Source organism: Nanorana parkeri, unplaced genomic scaffold (assembly GCF_000935625.1).
Source record: "Nanorana parkeri isolate BGI_ZX_2015 unplaced genomic scaffold, ASM93562v1 scaffold2340, whole genome shotgun sequence".
Lineage (NCBI taxonomy): Eukaryota > Metazoa > Chordata > Amphibia > Anura > Dicroglossidae > Nanorana > Nanorana parkeri.
In genome coordinates, this window is record NW_017308608.1 from 97,393 (window position 1) to 114,023 (window position 16,631).

General features: G+C 44.0%; 1 pseudogene; it reads right to left on the bottom strand.

Moving 5' to 3' along the window:
- The window catches only part of LOC108801444, a 49,716-nt pseudogene extending 33,643 nt beyond the window's left edge, over positions 1 to 16,073 (bottom strand).
- Between the last annotated feature and the right edge of the window lie 558 nt (positions 16,074 to 16,631).

The window sequence follows — 16,631 nt, forward strand, 5'->3', positions numbered from 1 at the left end:
TGCAGCTTCAACCGGAAGTCCCACGGAGCCCAGGAATCAGCATCATAGAAGGTCAAAAGTCTTCTTTGGCTCCACAGAGCTCTGTCCCTACTCGAAAAAACTGGGGATGAACAATGCTAGCGGCGTCGCTTCTGGGGCCACACCTGGGCGCAGTTTCTTCTACAGGAGGAGCCCATGGAATGCGCAGTCCTCCGGAGGGGGTCCTTTTATGCGCATGGCCGTGGCATCGCTGACCTTTGTGACAGAACAGCAGGTCCGATCCCATTGTACTGCCACCAGAAGGTGACGACGTGTGTGCAATCCTACTGTGCTGCCACCAAGACGCGAGGATACCACTCTCAGCCCCACCCCGCGCAGAGTTTTTCCAAGCCCATGGGACAGCAATCTCAGGCCGGCAGACTCAGAGCGGTCATCTCTTGGGATTGGTTAACTCCACAGTTAACCCTTTACACACACACAAAACACAATAGCTGCCACCAAGTGTCATAACGGAAACATACACCCCTTTCCAGAAAATTCTGTGACAATTCAAGACTTGGAGAACTATGGGGTTAAGGCTTTTCCCCATAGTTCTCCTAAGGGTAACGGGAGGACACAAACTAGCGTCCTCCCGTCACCCAAAGCTCAGTATATAGGGAGCTACAGCTCGCGGTATAATGAGGCCGCCGCAGCCGGAACAGATCCCCACAATTCTGTCTGGATCCGCCCAGCTGCGTGACTGACAGCTGGCTCTTTCTTATCTAGAGGCAGAGCCAGCTGTACCCGCCCCCTCCCCCGTCCGTTCCGCCAGTCAGCGCTGGAGGATCGGAGCAGGGAGGGGAGAATCTAGTCACTCCCCTGTCACGGCTCTCTGCAGGGATAGATCGAGAAGTGAGCGAGCGCCAGTATGTGTTCGCTCACCTCCCGATCTACTGAGCCGACCTGCGACAGGCTCATTGTCACAGGTCGGCTCAGATTATGAGGTGAGTGAAAATCACTCAACTCATAGTTCTCCTTTAAGCAATGGCTGTGATGCCCACTGTCCCCTCCAGACAGGAATATAACAGGTTCTACAATAGCGTAGCACACAAGAGACGAGGATACTTTAAATTCTCAGAGTGTTGAGACTGTTTTTAGTACAAAAAGGTGCAGAAAAAATACACATAAAAGAGACAAATAATACAACAACAAAACAAAAACAGGAAAAATGAGGATGAAATGGATTCTATGGGTTCCAGCGGAATACAGACAATGAAACAGAAAAGGGATCTGGGATGAGCTCTCTCAAAGTAACGTGGTCAGATGGTCTTTTCCCGATGTGATACGAGAGCTCTCGCTGCCTCCTGCAGCAGCTTTTTGTGGGCCCTCTGAGAGGGTGTCACTAAGCCAGCTCTCCGCCCAATCAGAAAAGTCCAAAAGGAGTGAGACAGGAGAGCTGAAGCGCTTTAGGATTCCTTTCCTGGCCCTACCCAAAATGTAAGTCAGACAAAAGCAGCCACAGTTTTTATGCATCCACGTGCTACCACTTGAACAACCATAGATCATCGCTCGTTATGACGTTACCTTTCTATAGATACCAGACTTGGCATACTGTACCTGTGGTGTGTGCCTCCCTCAGAAGGCGTGTCCTTGACCCTCTGTACCTCCTAAGCAAGGAGTTCTTGGAACATCTGCTTTACAGCTCCCTTGTCAACTCCTCCCATCCAGGGCATCTCTACAGTCTCCCCCATCCTCTGGAAATCTCTACCCCAACCTGTCCGTCTATCTCCCACTCTGACTGCCTTTAGGCGATCCCTTAAGACTGATCTCTTCAGGGAAGCCGATCCCACCTCAACCTAACCACTCAACCATCACGTTCTTAACAATTCATCCCCACACAGCTACCTCCTCATGTATCACCTCCCCCTCCTCTTTAAGATTGTAAGCCCTCAGGGGCGGGGCCCTCCTTACCATCTTGTCTTGAATTGTATTGTGATTGTAATGTCTTCCTTACATTGTAAAGCGCTGCGCAAACTGTTGGCGCTCTATAAATCCTGTATAATAATAATAATACCTAGGGGAAATGGCAGACAACTTGAAGTAAGGCTGCCAGAGAGAAAGCAGCCTTCTCAACCCCAGGAGGGGGAGCTTTCAGTACACAGAATACCTTCTGGACTACAGACCACTCCAGCCAGAGATGGATAGGACTTTACGGCCTCACTAGGACTATCTCTCTGTGTATCTGGACGACATTGTGATTTTTTTGGTAGAGACTGGGAATCCCATCTGCCTAAAGCCCAGGCAGTGTTAGACTCCTTGTGGAAAGTAGAATTTACTGTGAACCCCAAAAAATTTGCTTTGGGAATGGAGGAGAAATATCTTGGGAAGAGGGCTACAAGTTAGCAAGGTGGAGGCCACACAGACCTGTCCTGCCCCCCTCACAAAGAAGCAGGTACGTGCATTCCTGGGCATAGGGTACTACAGGAGGTTTGTACCCAACTTTGCCACCCTGGCCGCTACACTGACTGACCTAAGGGTCAGAAGTTGGTCATGATTGAGTGGGACACGGAGGTCTTCCTGGAGCTCACATCACAGTGCCAACACCCTGTCTTGGTAGCCCCAGACTTTTCAAAAAGAATTTCTTGCCCAGAGTGATACTTCTAATGGGGGACTAGGAGCTGTTCCATCACAAGTCATCCATGGTGAGGAGCATCCTCTAGTCTTCCTCTGTCGGAAATTGACCGCGGCTGAAAAACTACAGTATACTATATGACAATGGGAGTGCTTGGCCGTAAAGTGGGCCTTGTAGTCACTGACATAGTACCTATTGGGGAGAAGGTTTAGGCTTGTTTCTAAACATGGGTGGAACAGAGTGAGGGGATGAACCTCAGGGTGACCGAATGGTTCCTGGCACTCCGATATTGTAAGGTTGTAGTGGCCAATATTGTACGGTTGTATTGGCCAATATTGTAAGGTTGTATTGGCCAATATTGTAAGGTTGTAGTGGCCAATTTTGTAAGGTTGTAGTGGCCAATATTGTAAGGTTGTAGTGGCCAATTTTTTAAGGTTGTAGAGGCCAATATTGTAAGGTTGTAGTAGCCAATATTGTAAGGTTGTAGTGGCCAATGTTGTAAGTTTGTAGTGGCCAATGTTGTAAGTTTGTAGTAGCCAATATTGTAAGGTTGTAGTGGCCAGTATTGTAAGGTTATAGTGGCTAATATTTTAAGGTTGTAGTGGCCAATATTGTAAGGTTGCATTGGCCAATATTGTAAGGTTGTAGTGGCCAATATTGTAAGGTTGTAGTGGCCAATATTGTAAGGTTGTAGTGGCCAATATTGTAAGGTTGCATTGGCCAATTTTGTAAGGTTGTAGTGGCCAATATTGTAAGGTTGTATTGGCCAATATTGTAAGGTTGTATTGGCCAGTATTGTAAGGTTGTAGTGGCCAGTATTGTAAGGTTGTAGTGGCCAATATTGTAAGGTTGTAGTGGCCAATATTGTAAGGTTGTAGTGGTCAATATTGTAAGGTTGTAGTAGAGCACAGGCTGAAGCCCGGGAAACGACCTCAAAATGTAGATGGTTGCTCCCGAGCCCATTGTCTTTACTGTTGCCTCCACCATCACAAGGTTGGGGAGGGAGAGAATATACGGGACAACAGGTTTGGGTCCTGGAAGGGCACTGGGTTCCCCCCCCCCCTGTTTGGGTTGCGGTCCCTTCAGATACAGGTGACTCCGCCCACTTACATCATTCATACCTGCACAGGATTATATCAGAAATGTTTGTGATGCGGAACTTCGTGGGAAACGTGAGCTACATTGTACTTCATGCATTTCTCCGTCGTTCTAGGAATATCATCATCATCATCATCATCATCACTATACAATGGACTCAGTAAGAAGTAATTAAAAGAGAAGATTAGAAAAAAGATAAGATTTCAGTTAAAATGACAAAAACATAATAACAAACAACAAAAACATTTGAAAAGTTTTTAATTATTTATAATAGAATGAAATCCAATCTGAAGGGAAGATCCCAGATCCGAGTGATCAGCCGCTCACAGCGCAGATTGTAACTTTCACTTTCACTTCTGGAGAATCCTATCACCGGGAATGAATGTGTGAGGGAACGATATGCAGCTCTTATCAGATCCGGTCTCTTCCGGAGTTTTACATTGCAATGATGTAAAGTCTCCAGAACACACATCGGGGTGCATTCAATAAAACACGTACAACACTTTTCTGGAGGTGTGGCCCTTTATAACGACCTGCGCCTAATTGATAAAGAAATGTCCCACCATCGGAGTCTCCAAGACACTGCCAACGCCAAGAGAAGACTTGACCCATCAGACTTCACCTATAGATGAAATATCACTGATCCCGGGATGAAGCCCCCTTTATAAATGAGTTTATCCTCCAGTTGTTCTATGGACTGAACAGTTCCACCTGCTAAATTCCATCATACGAAAGAATGAGCAGGAACGTCTCTCTGATGTCTAATTAGACTTCTTTTATCTGTATTTTCCCGCACTCCTGATATGAAAATAGGTCCCTCACCGGTGTGGGTTCTCTGCTGTTTAACACCACTTCCTTTCTGAATGAAACATTTCCCACACGCTCAACAGGACAAGGAACGCTTACCAGTGTGAATTCGTTGGTGTGTAACAAAGGCTTGATTATGTGCAAAAGTTTTCCCGCACTCTGAACATGAATAAGGACGCTCACCTGTGTGAATTCTCTGATGGGCCGCAAGGCTTCCTTTCCGAGTGAAGCTTTTCCCACACTCTGAACATGAATAAGGACGCTCCCCTGTGTGAATTCTCTGGTGTTGAAGAAGGGCTCCATTCTGAATGAAACTTTTCCCACACTCTTTACAAGAATAAGGACGCTCACCTGTGTGAATTCTTTGGTGCTGAACAAGTACTGCTTTCTGAGTGAAAGTTTTCCCGCACTCTGAACAGGAATAAGGACGCTCACACGTGTGAATTCTCTGGTGTGAAAGAAGACAAGTTTTCAGTGCAAAACTTTTCCCACACTCTGAACAGCAAAAAGGCCGCTCACCTGTGTGAATTCTCTGGTGTTTGGCAAGGCTGCCTTTCTGAGTGAAACTTTTTCCACACTGTGAACATGAATAAGGATGATCAACTCTGTGAAGTCTCTGGTGTTGAAGAAGTTGTCCCTTCTGAGTGAAAGGTTTCCCGCACTCTGAACATGAATAAGGACGCTCACCTGTGTGAATTCTTTGGTGTTGAACAAGTACTGATTTCTCAGTGAAAGATTTCCCGCACTCTGAACATGAATAAGGACGCTCACACGTGTGAATTCTCTGGTGTAAACGAAGACAAGCATTCCGTGCATAACATTTTCCGCACTCTGAACAGCAAAATGGCCGCTCACCTGTGTGAATTCTCTGGTGTTTAGCAAGGCTTCCTTTCTGAGTGAAACTTTTCCCACACTCTGAACACTTATAAGGACGCTCACCGGTGTGAAGTCTCTGGTGTTGAAGCAGGTTTCCCTTCTGAGTAAAATATTTCCCGCACTCTGAACAGGAATAAGGAGGCTCATCAGTGTGAATTATCTGGTGTTTTAAAATGTTTTTGTTTTCAGTGAAAGATTTCTCAATCACCATGCAAGAGAATAGATTCATTCCTGGAGAATCCTGTGTGATGACATTATCTTCTGACTTACAATCAGCAGATAATATAAGATGTCTCTCCGAGGTATTCCTGACATCACATCCATCTGCTGGAGAGAAATTATTACACACGTCAGTAATCAGAGTCATGTATGTTGGTCTAGAAGTCATCACAGAGCTCTGGCATGGAATTGGGTCCAATTGTAACCCCAAAATATGAAAACCAACCAGATAAAGGAGACAAAACCCCCAAAACACCTCTGACCCCCAGGAGACCATTGTACTGTTCATTCATGACCGCTATGGGGGATGGAGATGGACCTTCATATGGTGTACAGTATCTCCTCCTCATTTGTTGGTCACATGACGTTATATTGAGGAATGGAGATGGACCTTCATATGGTGTACAGTATCTCCTCCCTCTAATGTCATTATGTGATTGAATCTCACTCCTGCTTGTATGACCTTCCATCCAATGTCTAATTGGCGGCTGTTCCCTCCATGGTGTCTGTTACTTACTTGTGTTGATCGGTAGAGAAATGTCATCCTGATCACTTTTCATCATCATCCCGACCTCCCCCGTGGACGGCCGGTCACCCCCCACATACGTCTCCACTTCTTCCTCTTTAACCTCAGCTTTTATATTGTTCCGTTCTTCACCCTAAACCCCAAAATAATAGAAAACATCTCATAAAGCTGAACTCCGGGGAGATAGAAAAGGAATGCCCTGCACATTTCAGAGTAGGTGACGTGCCTATATCCTGTGAGCCCAAGGGGCCAAAGATCTCGCCACCTTCGGGGTATAATCAGGACCCTACAGGAGCAAAGAACAGCACCGTGTCTTTCAGAAAAGACACAAAGGAACGCAGCTCTGTACTCATGAATACATCATAAAAGCGTAATCCCAGGTTCCCACCAACTGCCCCTACCAATTGGTCCCTTCTGCTCGTCATACATTGTGCGGGAAAGGTTCTAATCATTGGTCAGGTGAGGGGAATGGTGGTTTTCCCCAAAGGTATGACTAGTAGGGGGCCAGAAGGGCCAAATTTGTTGGGGCAATTGCAATTGGTGGGAGATTGGAATTACCCTTTAAATGTGTTTTGTTAACCAAGCAGTATAAGTACCAGAATGTGACCAGATGTCCTCTTCAGTTCAGAGTCATCTCTGTGTTCTATACACAGAGTCCCACCTACCTGATCATGGTGAGGGACGGTGAGATCTTCCTGTGTGGAATCCCGGGAATACAGATGACGGGGACATCTCTCTGGTGGGTTTGTGTCACGGAATGGCTCCTTGACGTCCTTGAAGGGGTCTTTCTGTCCTAGAAACTCCTCCATCACACCAAGCTCCTCCTCCTCCTCTTTTATCTCTTCTTTAACATCATTATCACACTCACTCTGTATATGGAGAACAATGAGATCAGATGTAACACCATAGATAATGAGGAGGTCATAGTGTATCCCCTATTATCTATTATTTCACCTGGATGGTGAGATCTTCCTGTGTGGAATCCCGGGAATACAGAGAACTACCCTTCTCCAAAGGCTGCTGGGTTCCCCTAACAAACATCTCTTCTTCTTCCACTTCCACCTTAACTTTGAAGTCTTTCCTTTCTTCAACCTAAACCCCAAAGATGACAGAACACATTTGTAAAGAGATTACACAGAAGAATATCCTCTCATACTTTAGAATGATTTCATACCTGCTGTCCTTCAGTCCCACCTACCTGATCATGGTGGGGGAGGGTGAGATGTTCCTGGGTGGGATCCCGGGAATACAGAGGACGGGGACATCTCTCTGGTGGGTTCCTCTTACTGGATCCATCTGTAGGAAACACACACACTGACTGAATACTGTGTTTCTATCTGTGTATCAGATGATGGGTGATGTAGGCGGAGTCTCCGTACTGCTCTCTCCTCTTACCCGGTGATGTGAGGGGCGGGGCATTCTCCATCACCACGTCCTTGTAGAGATCCCGGTGTCCTTCTAGATACTCCCACTCCTCCATGGAGAGATAGACAGAGACATCCCGACACCTTATAGGAACCTGACACACACAATGATACAGTCACCACCCCCACGGAGAGATAGACAGAGACATCCCGACACCTTATAGGAACCGGCACCGCTCACCTCTCCCGTCACCACCCAGACACGCCCCTTGTCTGTTCCTGGATCATGTCCCAGAATCCCCGGCACCGCTCACCTCTCCCGTCACCACCCAGACACGCCCCTTGTCTGTTCCTGGACCGTATCCCAGAATCAAAAACTCTAAACTTTTAACACTAATGGATGAGTAGCACCGTACAATATTCTACAACTATAAGAGACATCACAGTGACTATGAAGGACGAGGACGGACATGACGGGGGGAGGGGTTACTGGGTGTACATATATAATAATATCTTATTACCCCCTGTGCTGACAGCACCGGTAATGTCTCCTCTCTACTTCCTCCAACTCGTCTTTTGCCCGGTACTTCCTGTTTATACTCTTATATCACATCCTGTGTTTACATTACATCACTTCCTGTGTGTGCAATCTAAGTGAGATCGCCACCTAGTGTTGGATGTAAATACTGCAGTTTATTGTATATATTTCAGTATTATTGATGACAGACATTTATAGTTCCTGAATTAGCCAGGACAGTCCGGCTTTTTGTTCCCCCTGCCCCTCCTAGTCTGTGTCTCGGGGAAATGTCCTAAGATAGACTAGGAGTCAGGGTGGCCGAGCCTTTCACTAGCTCAGCCCAGCCCGCCCACATCTTATGTACAATTGAAAATTCCTCTGTTACATTGGAGGTCAGTGTACATTCCTCTTTTACATTGGAGGTCAGTGTACATTCCTCTGTTACATTCGAGGTCAGTGTAAATTCCTCTGTTACATTGGAGGTCAGTGTAAATACCTCCGTTACATAGGAGGTCAGTGTAAATTCCTCTGTTACATTGGAGGTCAGTGTAAATTCCTCTGTTACATTGGAGGTCAGTGTAAATTCCTCTGTTACATTGGAGGTCAGTGTAAATTCCTCTGTTACATTGGAGGTCAGTGTAAATTCCTCTGTTACATTGGAGGTCAGTGTAAATACCTCTGTTACATTGGAGGTCAGTGTAAATACCTCTGTTACATTGGAGGTCAGTGTAAATACCTCTGTTACATTGGAGGTCAGTGTAAATACCTCTGTTACATTGGAGGTCAGTGTAAATACCTCTGTTACATTGGAGGTCAGTGTAAATACCTCTGTTACATTGGAGGTCAGTGTAAATACCTCTGTTACATTGGAGGTCAGTGTAAATACCTCTGTTACATTGGAGGTCAGTGTAAATACCTCTGTTACATTGGAGGTCAGTGTAAATACCTCTGTTACATTGGAGGTCAGTGTAAATACCTCTGTTACATTGGAGGTCAGTGTAAATACCTCTGTTACATTGGAGGTCAGTGTAAATACCTCTGTTACATTGGAGGTCAGTGTAAATACCTCTGTTACATTGGAGGTCAGTGTAAATACCTCTGTTACATTGGAGGTCAGTGTAAATACCTCTGTTACATTGGAGGTCAGTGTAAATACCTCTGTTACATTGGAGGTCAGTGTAAATACCTCTGTTACATTGGAGGTCAGTGTAAATACCTCTGTTACATTGGAGGTCAGTGTAAATACCTCTGTTACATTGGAGGTCAGTGTAAATACCTCTGTTACATTGGAGGTCAGTGTAAATACCTCTGTTACATTGGAGGTCAGTGTAAATACCTCTGTTACATTGGAGGTCAGTGTAAATACCTCTGTTACATTGGAGGTCAGTGTAAATACCTCTGTTACATTGGAGGTCAGTGTAAATTCCTCTGTTACATTGGAGGTCAGTGTAAATACCTCTGTTACATTGGAGGTCAGTGTAAATACCTCTGTTACATTGGAGGTCAGTGTAAATACCTCTGTTACATTGGAGGTCAGTGTAAATACCTCTGTTACATTGGAGGTCAGTGTAAATACCTCTGTTACATTGGAGGTCAGTGTAAATACCTCTGTTACATTGGAGGTCAGTGTAAATACCTCTGTTACATTGGAGGTCAGTGTAAATACCTCTGTTACATTGGAGGTCAGTGTAAATACCTCTGTTACATTGGAGGTCAGTGTAAATACCTCTGTTACATTGGAGGTCAGTGTAAATACCTCTGTTACATTGGAGGTCAGTGTAAATACCTCTGTTACATTGGAGGTCAGTGTAAATACCTCTGTTACATTGGAGGTCAGTGTAAATACCTCTGTTACATTGGAGGTCAGTGTAAATACCTCTGTTACATTGGAGGTCAGTGTAAATACCTCTGTTACATTGGAGGTCAGTGTAAATACCTCTGTTACATTGGAGGTCAGTGTAAATACCTCTGTTACATTGGAGGTCAGTGTAAATACCTCTGTTACATTGGAGGTCAGTGTAAATACCTCTGTTACATTGGAGGTCAGTGTAAATACCTCTGTTACATTGGAGGTCAGTGTAAATACCTCTGTTACATTGGAGGTCAGTGTAAATACCTCTGTTACATTGGAGGTCAGTGTAAATACCTCTGTTACATTGGAGGTCAGTGTAAATACCTCTGTTACATTGGAGGTCAGTGTAAATACCTCTGTTACATTGGAGGTCAGTGTAAATACCTCTGTTACATTGGAGGTCAGTGTAAATACCTCTGTTACATTGGAGGTCAGTGTAAATACCTCTGTTACATTGGAGGTCAGTGTAAATACCTCTGTTACATTGGAGGTCAGTGTAAATACCTCTGTTACATTGGAGGTCAGTGTAAATACCTCTGTTACATTGGAGGTCAGTGTAAATTCCTCTGTTACATTGGAGGTCAGTGTAAATACCTCTGTTACATTGGAGGTCAGTGTAAATACCTCTGTTACATTGGAGGTCAGTGTAAATACCTCTGTTACATTGGAGGTCAGTGTAAATACCTCTGTTACATTGGAGGTCAGTGTAAATACCTCTGTTACATTGGAGGTCAGTGTAAATACCTCTGTTACATTGGAGGTCAGTGTAAATACCTCTGTTACATTGGAGGTCAGTGTAAATACCTCTGTTACATTGGAGGTCAGTGTAAATACCTCTGTTACATTGGAGGTCAGTGTAAATACCTCTGTTACATTGGAGGTCAGTGTAAATACCTCTGTTACATTGGAGGTCAGTGTAAATACCTCTGTTACATTGGAGGTCAGTGTAAATACCTCTGTTACATTGGAGGTCAGTGTAAATACCTCTGTTACATTGGAGGTCAGTGTAAATACCTCTGTTACATTGGAGGTCAGTGTAAATACCTCTGTTACATTGGAGGTCAGTGTAAATACCTCTGTTACATTGGAGGTCAGTGTAAATACCTCTGTTACATTGGAGGTCAGTGTAAATACCTCTGTTACATTGGAGGTCAGTGTAAATACCTCTGTTACATTGGAGGTCAGTGTAAATACCTCTGTTACATTGGAGGTCAGTGTAAATACCTCTGTTACATTGGAGGTCAGTGTAAATACCTCTGTTACATTGGAGGTCAGTGTAAATACCTCTGTTACATTGGAGGTCAGTGTAAATACCTCTGTTACATTGGAGGTCAGTGTAAATACCTCTGTTACATTGGAGGTCAGTGTAAATACCTCTGTTACATTGGAGGTCAGTGTAAATACCTCTGTTACATTGGAGGTCAGTGTAAATACCTCTGTTACATTGGAGGTCAGTGTAAATACCTCTGTTACATTGGAGGTCAGTGTAAATACCTCTGTTACATTGGAGGTCAGTGTAAATACCTCTGTTACATTGGAGGTCAGTGTAAATTCCTCTGTTACATTGGAGGTCAGTGTAAATACCTCTGTTACATTGGAGGTCAGTGTAAATACCTCTGTTACATTGGAGGTCAGTGTAAATACCTCTGTTACATTGGAGGTCAGTGTAAATACCTCTGTTACATTGGAGGTCAGTGTAAATACCTCTGTTACATTGGAGGTCAGTGTAAATACCTCTGTTACATTGGAGGTCAGTGTAAATACCTCTGTTACATTGGAGGTCAGTGTAAATACCTCTGTTACATTGGAGGTCAGTGTAAATACCTCTGTTACATTGGAGGTCAGTGTAAATACCTCTGTTACATTGGAGGTCAGTGTAAATACCTCTGTTACATTGGAGGTCAGTGTAAATACCTCTGTTACATTGGAGGTCAGTGTAAATACCTCTGTTACATTGGAGGTCAGTGTAAATACCTCTGTTACATTGGAGGTCAGTGTAAATACCTCTGTTACATTGGAGGTCAGTGTAAATACCTCTGTTACATTGGAGGTCAGTGTAAATACCTCTGTTACATTGGAGGTCAGTGTAAATACCTCTGTTACATTGGAGGTCAGTGTAAATACCTCTGTTACATTGGAGGTCAGTGTAAATACCTCTGTTACATTGGAGGTCAGTGTAAATACCTCTGTTACATTGGAGGTCAGTGTAAATACCTCTGTTACATTGGAGGTCAGTGTAAATACCTCTGTTACATTGGAGGTCAGTGTAAATACCTCTGTTACATTGGAGGTCAGTGTAAATACCTCTGTTACATTGGAGGTCAGTGTAAATACCTCTGTTACATTGGAGGTCAGTGTAAATACCTCTGTTACATTGGAGGTCAGTGTAAATACCTCTGTTACATTGGAGGTCAGTGTAAATACCTCTGTTACATTGGAGGTCAGTGTAAATACCTCTGTTACATTGGAGGTCAGTGTAAATACCTCTGTTACATTGGAGGTCAGTGTAAATACCTCTGTTACATTGGAGGTCAGTGTAAATTCCTCTGTTACATTGGAGGTCAGTGTAAATACCTCTGTTACATTGGAGGTCAGTGTAAATACCTCTGTTACATTGGAGGTCAGTGTAAATACCTCTGTTACATTGGAGGTCAGTGTAAATACCTCTGTTACATTGGAGGTCAGTGTAAATACCTCTGTTACATTGGAGGTCAGTGTAAATACCTCTGTTACATTGGAGGTCAGTGTAAATACCTCTGTTACATTGGAGGTCAGTGTAAATACCTCTGTTACATTGGAGGTCAGTGTAAATACCTCTGTTACATTGGAGGTCAGTGTAAATACCTCTGTTACATTGGAGGTCAGTGTAAATACCTCTGTTACATTGGAGGTCAGTGTAAATACCTCTGTTACATTGGAGGTCAGTGTAAATACCTCTGTTACATTGGAGGTCAGTGTAAATACCTCTGTTACATTGGAGGTCAGTGTAAATACCTCTGTTACATTGGAGGTCAGTGTAAATACCTCTGTTACATTGGAGGTCAGTGTAAATACCTCTGTTACATTGGAGGTCAGTGTAAATACCTCTGTTACATTGGAGGTCAGTGTAAATACCTCTGTTACATTGGAGGTCAGTGTAAATACCTCTGTTACATTGGAGGTCAGTGTAAATACCTCTGTTACATTGGAGGTCAGTGTAAATACCTCTGTTACATTGGAGGTCAGTGTAAATACCTCTGTTACATTGGAGGTCAGTGTAAATACCTCTGTTACATTGGAGGTCAGTGTAAATACCTCTGTTACATTGGAGGTCAGTGTAAATACCTCTGTTACATTGGAGGTCAGTGTAAATACCTCTGTTACATTGGAGGTCAGTGTAAATACCTCTGTTACATTGGAGGTCAGTGTAAATACCTCTGTTACATTGGAGGTCAGTGTAAATACCTCTGTTACATTGGAGGTCAGTGTAAATACCTCTGTTACATTGGAGGTCAGTGTAAATACCTCTGTTACATTGGAGGTCAGTGTAAATACCTCTGTTACATTGGAGGTCAGTGTAAATACCTCTGTTACATTGGAGGTCAGTGTAAATACCTCTGTTACATTGGAGGTCAGTGTAAATACCTCTGTTACATTGGAGGTCAGTGTAAATTCCTCTGTTACATTAGAGGTCAGTGTAAATACCTCTGTTACATTGGAGGTCAGTGTAAATTCCTCTGTTACATTGGAGGTCAGTGTAAATTCCTCTGTTACATTGGAGGTCAGTGTAAATTCCTCTGTTACATTAGAGGTCAGTGTAAATTCCTCTGTTACATTGGCGGTCAGTGTAAATTCCACTGTTACATTGGAGGTCAGTGTAAATTCCTCTGTTACATTGGAGGTCAGTGTAAATTCCTCTGTTACATTGGAGGTCAGTGTACATTCCTCTGTTACATTGGTGGTCAGTGTAAATACCTCTGTTACAATGGTGGTCACTGTAAATACCTCTGTGATAAAAGTACGGTGTATCACACAGATCTTCTGTAGAGAAAAGATCGCTCTTTTTTATGAATAACTTTATTTATAACGGGCGTGGGCAAGAAGTAATTTCAAACATCCATTTTACATGCTGTCAGAGGGCACTTTTCCGAAGCTGATATGTAGAAGAGTCGGATGACCAACGTTTTGATGCTGTATGGTCGTGTATGGTGATGGCTCCTCCCCTTGTCTGCAGGTTTCGTGATGACGTCAATAATTTTCTGTCATTCTTTTTGGGGCTATAAACTCACTTTTCCTGAGGTCATCTCTCCCTTTGGCTCTTTTTGTACAAATTCAAAATCAGCCCGGGACTACTTAGCGATAGATTATCAACGTGCACACGGTGCAATTCTATGTTCCCGCCCCCATATTTAGCTTCCAATGTGACCTACTTCTTTAGACAACAGAGGACACGCCTCCGAAACGCGTCGCCTAACAAGGCCTGACCCCTGAAAGAGAACAGAGGTGACTTCCTGTAAAAGTGGAAATGAGACAGAGGCAGCTATTGGTTATCAGATGCCTCTAGATTCCCCCGGGCCGTCTTCTGACCCTGGTGACGGGATAGACCACAGGGCGCGCTCTCCCGTCCCCGGAGCCCCGTACATGGAGTCCTACTGTCGAGGACTGCGATCACCAACTCCACCGCACTCTCCCTGTAGTGTGACCGGCTCCAATAGTATTAAAATGATGTTGTGATACTACACTAAGGTCTATGCGCCCGGCTCCGGGATCTTTTGCTTTTGATCAATAAACAAAAAAAACGGAATCAATAATGAATAAAAAAAAGAAAATTAAAAAAAGATATAATAAAAAAACAACAAAAACAGCCTTTTATTATTTATAATACAATGAAAACCAAACTGAAGAGTAGAGCCCAGATCCGAGTGATCAGCCCCGACCAGCACAGATTGTAACTTTCACTTTCACTTCTGCCGAATCCTATCACCGGGGAATGAAAGTACGAGGGAAGGATAGGCAGCTCTCATCAGATCCGGTCTCTTCCGGAGTCTTACATTGCCAGAACACACATCGGGGTGAATTCAATAAAACACGTACAACACATTTCTGGAGGTGTGGCCCTTTAAAACGACCTGTGCCTAAAAGACAAGGATTAGGAGATGTCTCACCATCAGAGCCTCCAAGACATAGATGATGCCGAAAGAAGACATGACCCATCAGACTTCAGATATAAATGAAATATCACTGATCCCGGGATGAAGCCCCCTTTATAAATGAGTTTATCCTCCAGTTGTTCTATGGACTGAACAGTTCCACCTGATAAAATCCATCATACGAAAGAATGAGCAGGAACGTCTCTCTGATGTCTAATTAGACTTCTTTTAGCTGTAAAACTTTTCCCACACTCCAGGAAAAAAAAACATCTGCTGTGAGTTCGCTGGTGTTTAACAAAACGTCCTTTCTGAATTAAACATTTCCCGCACACTCAGCATGAGAAAGGACGCTTATCAGTGTGCATTCTCTGGTGTCTAACGAAGGCTTGATTCTGTCTGAAAGATTTCCCGCAGTCTGAACATGAATAGGGGCGCTCCCCCGTGTGAATTCTCTGGTGCGTAACAAGGTTTCCTTTCACAGAAAAACCTTTGCCGCACTCTGTACAACGGAAAGGGCCCTCACCTGTGTGGCTTCGCTGGTGTACATTAAGAGTGGTTTTCTGTGCAAAACTTTTCCCGCACTCTGAACATGAATAAGGCCGCTCACCCGTGTGAATTCTCTGGTGTGCAACAAGGCTTCCTTTCTGAGTGAAACTTTTCCCACAATTTGAACACGAATAAGGCCGCTCACCTGTGTGAGTTCTGTGGTGTCTAAGAAGGTTTTGGCTTTCACCGAAAGATTTCCCGCACTCTGGACATGAATAAGGACGCTCACCCATGTGAATTCTCTTTGGTACAAGAGGTTTTCCCTTTTCAGGGAAAGTTTTCCCCCACTCTGAACCGGAAATAGGCCGCTCATTTGTGTGACTTTTCTGGTGTGTAAGCAGGTTTCCTTTCACAGAAAAACTTTTCCCACACTCTGTACAAGGGAAAGCACCCTTAGCTGTGTGAATTCTCTGGTGTGCAACAAGGCTTCCTCTCTGAGTGAAACTTTTCCCACACTCTGAACATATATAAGGTCGCTCACCCGTGTGAATTCTTTGGTGGTTAACAAGTACTACTTTATGAGTGAAAGATTTCCCACACTCTGAACATATATAAGGCCGCTCACCGGTGTGAATTCTCTGGTGTTTTACAAGGTCTTCTTTATGAATGAAACATTTCCCGCACTCTGAACATGAAAAAGGACGCTCACCCGTGTGACTTCTGTGGTGTCTAAGAAGATTTTTCTTTTCAGCGAAGGATTTCCCGCACACTAAACAAGAGAATAGATTCTCACCCCGATCAGAGGGATCCATTGATGTCTCCGAGCAGTGAGGTCTGTGATGTATATTTTGTGTGTTTGGATTCACTCCTGGAGAATCCTGTGTGATGACATTATCTTCTGACTTGCAACCAGCAGATAATATAAGATGTCTCTCCGAGGTATTCCTGACATCACATCCATCTGCTGGAGAGAAATTATTACACACGTCAGTAATCAGAGTCATGTATGTTGGTCTAGAAGTCATCGCAGAGCTCTGGCATGGAATTGGGTCCAATTGTAACACCAAAATAGGTAAATGTCAATAACTGAAATTGCCCCCACAAATTGGTCCCCTCCCTTCTGCTAGTCATACATTGTAGTGGGGAAAGGTGGTAAGAAGTGCCCTA